The sequence below is a fragment of the Meles meles genome, chromosome 11 (genome assembly GCF_922984935.1).
Source record: "Meles meles chromosome 11, mMelMel3.1 paternal haplotype, whole genome shotgun sequence".
Lineage (NCBI taxonomy): Eukaryota > Metazoa > Chordata > Mammalia > Carnivora > Mustelidae > Meles > Meles meles.
In genome coordinates this window covers 36,374,620-36,380,213 of record NC_060076.1, presented here as the reverse complement: position 1 = coordinate 36,380,213, position 5,594 = coordinate 36,374,620, and the positions used below count along the sequence as shown (strand labels likewise).

At 41.8% G+C, this 5,594-nt stretch overlaps 1 pseudogene; it reads right to left on the bottom strand.

The window, feature by feature from the left end:
* Positions 1-4,105: 4,105 nt before the first annotated feature.
* Positions 4,106-5,030, bottom strand: LOC123952566 (annotated as a pseudogene).
* Positions 5,031-5,594: the final 564 nt, after the last annotated feature.

The window sequence follows — 5,594 nt, the reverse complement described above, 5'->3', positions numbered from 1 at the left end:
TCTTCCTGGTTCAATTTTGGGAGTTTGTAGCTTTCCAGGAATGCATCCATTTCATCTAGGTTGCTTAGCTTATTGGCATATAACTGTTGGTAATAATTTCTGATGATTGTTTCTATTTCCTTGGTGTTAGTTGTGATCCCTCCCATAATTTTATTAATTTGGGCTTTCTCTCTTTTCTTTTGGGTTAGTGTGGCCAATGGTTTATCGATCTTATTGATTCTTTCAAAAAACCAGCTTCTAGTTTCATTGATACGTTCTACTGTATCTCTCATTTCTACCTCATTGATCTCTGCTCTAATCTTGATTATTTCCCTTCTTGCATGTGGAGTTGGTTTGACTTATTTGTGGAACATAACAAATAACATGGAGGACATGGGGAGATGGAGAGGAGAGGGAGTTGAGGTAAACAGGAAGGGGAGATGAACCATGAGAGACTATGGACTCTGAAAAACAACCAGAGGGTTTTGAAGGGGCGGGGGGGGGAGGTGGGAGGTTGAGGAACAAGGTGGTGGGTAATAGGGAGGGCACGTACTGCATGGAGCACTGGGTGTGATGCCAAAACAATGAACACTGTTATGCTGTAAATAAACAAAACAAAACAAAACAAAAAAAGTCCTGATTTTGTGCTCCGTTGCTCCGCCACTTGTCGGGAGCCGGCCCCTCCCCCGCGGTCTATCTTCCTGTCGTTTTAGATTCATTTCTCCGCCAGTCCTACCTTTCAGAAAGTGGTTGATTTTCTGTTTCTAGAATTGCTGTTCTTCTTCTCTTTGATCTCCCATTGGATTTGTAGGTGTTTGCAATGTTTAGATAAGCTATTGAGCTGATCTCCTGCTACCTGATGTAGTCTCAGCCTGCTACTTCTCCGCCATCTTGACTCCTCCCCTCTCTAACTATACATCTTTTTCTAAATTTATCAGCTTAATAAAGTCATCTAGAATTGTACCTAGAGTTACACTATTGCTTTTCTGTCACTGTTTACCTCGATGCCTTTCCTAATAATTTCTTTATATATTTGTGTTTGCACATTTGGTATCAGGTGTTCATTAGACTTTTTTAAAATTTAATTTTATTTTTTCAGTGTTCCAAGAGCCAATGTTTATGCACCACACCCAGTGCTCCATGTAATATGTACCCTCCTTGATACCCTGGACTAAGCTCACCCAACCCCCCACCAGCCACCCCTCCAAGACTTTGTTGGTCTACAGACATTTAACCATCATCTACTGTGTCTTCCATACTGTATATGTCCCAGTCCTTCCATTATTTACTTTTAACTATTTGTTGGGAAAACTGTATAAAAAAATCTTTTTGAGTAAGGCATTATAGGGGTGTGTGCTGTCTGGGTTTGCACGTGCCAACAATGTCTTTTCAAGTGTCATATAGGTGCAATGGTCAGGGTGTGTGGAATTCGGATTCTCAGCCCCTTTCCCTCAGCACTCTGTCAGCCTTGTTCCATGGCATCTACATTTAGGGCAGCAGGGAAGGAGGCCAGTGGTAGCCAGATTCTTGGTCCTTTTTGGGAAGTATAGTTTTATGCTGTGGAAAACTCTATAGAATCTTTTGGCATATATGAGAATCACAACTTATCTTTGCATTGACTGTTCATAGGTAGGTCTTTTGGTACAATTCTTGCCTAGTGATTGATGAATATTTTATGAATCAACATGCAGAATTTCTGTTCAGTGAAATGTTTTTCTCCTCCTTTGTTATTTGTCTTTCATCTGTTCTGTTTTCTTCTCCTGAATTACTTAATGGATTCCCATGGTGTACCTTTTATGACTCGTACCTGTTCTTTAATAACCAACTTCTGTCTCTCTCTCTCTCTCTCTCCCTTCTTTTTTCCCTCTCAACCTTGGAGAGAAACTTAAGTTCTTTTTATTTTAAAAATTCAGTTTTAAATATTTTGTGTATTCTTTTAATTAATTTCTTTTCAGCGTAACATAATTCATTCTTTATGGACCACACCCAGTGCTCCATGCAGTATGTGCCCTCCATAATACCCACCACCAGGCTCCCCCAACCTCCCACTCCCTGCCCCTTCAAAACCCTCAGATTGTTTTTCAGAGTCTATAGTCTCTCCCTTCCAATTTCCCTCAACTCCCTTCTCCTCTTCATCTCCCTATGTCCTCCATGTTATTTGTTATGCTCCACAAATTAGTGAAGCTGTATGATAATTGACTCTCTCTGCTTGACTTATTTCATTCAGCATAACCTCTTCCAGTCCTGCGCATGTTGATACAAAAGTTGGGTATTCATCCTTTCTGATGGAGGCATAATACTCCATTGTGTATATGGACCACATCTTCCTTATCCATTCGTCCATTGAAGGGCATCTTGGTTCTTTCCACAGTTTGGCCACCGTGGCCATTGCTGCTATAAACATTGGGGTACAGATGACCCTTATTTTCACTACATCTGTATCTTTGGGGTAAATACCCAGTAGTGCAATTGCAGGGTCATAGGGAAGCTCTATTTTTAATTTCTTGAGGAATCTCCACACTGTTCTCCAAAGTGGCTGCACCAACTTGCATTCCCACCAACAGTGTAAGAGGGTTCCCCTTTCTCCACAGCCTCTCCAACACACGTTGTTTCCTGTCTTGCTAATTTTGGCCATTCTAACTGGTGTCAGGTGGTATCTCAATGTGGTTTTAATTTGAATCTCCCTGATGGTTAGTGATGATGAATATTTGTTCATGTGTCTGATAGCCATTTGTATGTCTTTATTGGGGAAGTGTCTGTTCATGTCTTCTGCCCATTTTTTGACATGATTATGTGTTTTGTGTGTGTTGAGTTTGAGAAGTTTTTTATAGATCCTGGATATCAACCTTTTGTCTGTACTGTCATTTGCAAATATCTTCTCCCATTCCATGGGTTGCCTCTTTTGTGTACTTTAAATACTTTCTTCTGGATTTTATTTAATTGACAACGTCAGTTTTTACCTTAGGACAAATTTTTATTCTCCCAGTCACCTTTTTTGCTTCTAGCTTCTGTTTGATATATGGCTTTTGTTATTATTTATCCAATGGCCTCCCAAATTCCACACAGAACCCACTGAGATTTTTCTTCACTGTCTCACCATCTTCCTGCAATAACTCTTTTCCAGGAAAGGCTGTTTGTTTTGATGACTAGTTTATTTCCTCCCTATTGGGATAAAAGTTCATGTCAGCTCTTGGGGGCTTTCTATTCCACTCATTCTTTTAACTGGACTTCTAGATTGCTCATTATTGGGATGTGGCTTGGAATTCCTCACAAGTCAGGGGGGTTATTCTTAGATATCTGCGGATGAACGTCACCTTCCTCTCCCTCTGACTGCCATGTAGGGTTGGGTATTCTTGGGCAGAAAAGCAGTTGATGGTCACCAGTTGGCTGCAGGCATGGTCGAGCCAGGTTGGGAAGTTAAGAGAATTCATTTGATTCTCCTAAAAACATCTCAGTTTCCACATCCCTCTGATGGGCTCTGGGAGGTCTCAGCTATACAGGGACAGAAGCAAGGGGGTGAATAACATCCTTAACAAGGGGAAAAGAAAAAGGCCTGGGTCTTTGACCCTTACATCAGTTTTGCAACCACCTATGCACTTTCCTCTGTGCTCCCAAGGTGTGAATGGTTTTCTGGTGGGGACCATGACTGAGGACAGGAAAAGGGGTCAATTTTGGAAACACAGGAAGAGAACAATTCAAGAAACAGTTTTAGGAATTAATATGAAAGTAGGGAGAAAGAAACAATGAGCACAGAGATAAATATTACTATTGTTTAATACGGAGTAGGATATGTTGAAAGGTACATGAATCAAGGACCCATCCAAACATGTTCAAAGAAGGAGGCCAGGGAGCAACTGAATTACAGATCTATAGCCTATAGCTTTTTGTAAGTTAAAATTAAAACTTGAAGAGTTATTTTCCCTGGACATCAAGTAGCTCAGTATTCATCCCAAGGATAGATGAGTATAAGACTTGACCAATGGTATATACTTGTGTAGAAGTGCTTCTAGAATGGGACAGAAACGTCCCATTAAATGCTTCCTTATTCACACAAAGAATTCTGTGTAATCAGATTTGACTATGTACCTTTGATGAAATTGGCCCTTTATCTTATCCTCTGAGCCCCTCAGGTGAGAGAAACTAGGGAAGAGAGATCTATCAGGACCCCTTCCACCATCACTGGATGATGTGTTTGTGTAGGACCAGGTTCTTCACAGTGGCCTTCACATCCTTGTTGCTGAGGCTTGTAGATGATGGGTTTGAGCATGGGGGTCACCACCCCATAGAAGAGGGAGGTGAGCTTGTCTGAAACCTCCTGTTTTTCTGCCCCCATTGTGGTCCTTGGTTTTGGACTTTCTGTACACAAAGAGCATAGTTCTATAGAACCTTGAATGTGAGGTAGGCAGAGCAAGTAGAAAAGGCTTTTTCCTTCTCTGAGCTGTGGGTATCCTCAGGTTGTAGCAATGATAACAACATAGGAGATGGAAGTGTAGTGAGTTGGAATGCCCAGAAAGATCACATTGGCCACTGCCATAGTGATCACATCGACGAGATGTCGGCACAGACCAACTTCAGGACAGCCAGGATCTCACAGGTAATGTGGTTGATGAAGTTGTCCTCACAGGAGGGTAATCATGTCACTAAAGATGTTTGCACCATCGCAGTCACGCTTCCAGCTGTCCAGGAGCCACCAACAATGGGCAGATAGGCAGCTTTGCTCATGACCAGTGGGTACCCGAGGACGTTACAAATGGCAAATAGAGATCAAATGCCATCATGCCCAGAAGCACACACTCTCTGGCTCCCATGGCAAAGGAGAGATATAGCTTCACAGCATAGGCAGAGAAGGGGATTGTTTTCCTGGGGATTAGGAAGCTGTTGAGAATGAGGGGGGCTGAGGAGGTTGTGTAGTAGACTTACAAGAAGGATGGGTTCCCAGGGAAGAAGTACATGATTATGTGCTGGTAGGAGTTAGACACAGTCCCCAGGATGAGGACCCCATTGCCCAGCAGGAGCACTAAATAGATCACAAGGATATGCACAAAGAACATTTGGCATGGGAGGAAGGGCTGGGGCTGTGTGGGCTGCAGGGGATTTAGGAGACCAGAATACCTTCACATACAAGAAGGAGAGAGATTGGGTACATCTCATGTAGAGTCACTAAACCTAATTAGGAGTGAAGGTAGAAGCTACTGGAGGGTAGATTTAAGCATAATTTGAGGAAGAGTTTGCAAGGGCTGAATGAAAAAGCTAGATTCTGGAAGTACTGAATTCTTTGTTACTGGAGATGTCCAAGAAATGCCATTTGACCGGGATCAGGGACATTGGAGAGGAACAACATGCATCCTGTGCATAGGATTGAATGAGAAAACCCCCAAAACCTCTTCTAACAATGATATTGCATGGCTCTGTTAAGTATCTGAAGTTTGCTTAAATGGCCACTAGATAGCATTTGTGTATTTGTAAGAGCAAGATTATTCCCTGTTGTTGCAGAGTAGAAATTAGTAACAGGACTAACATTAGAATCAGAAATTTTATTAAACAAACACTAATCCTTAGGCAATTCATTCCTAGTATCACTTGATCAAAAACTTCCAAAATCTGTTCTCAGAAAT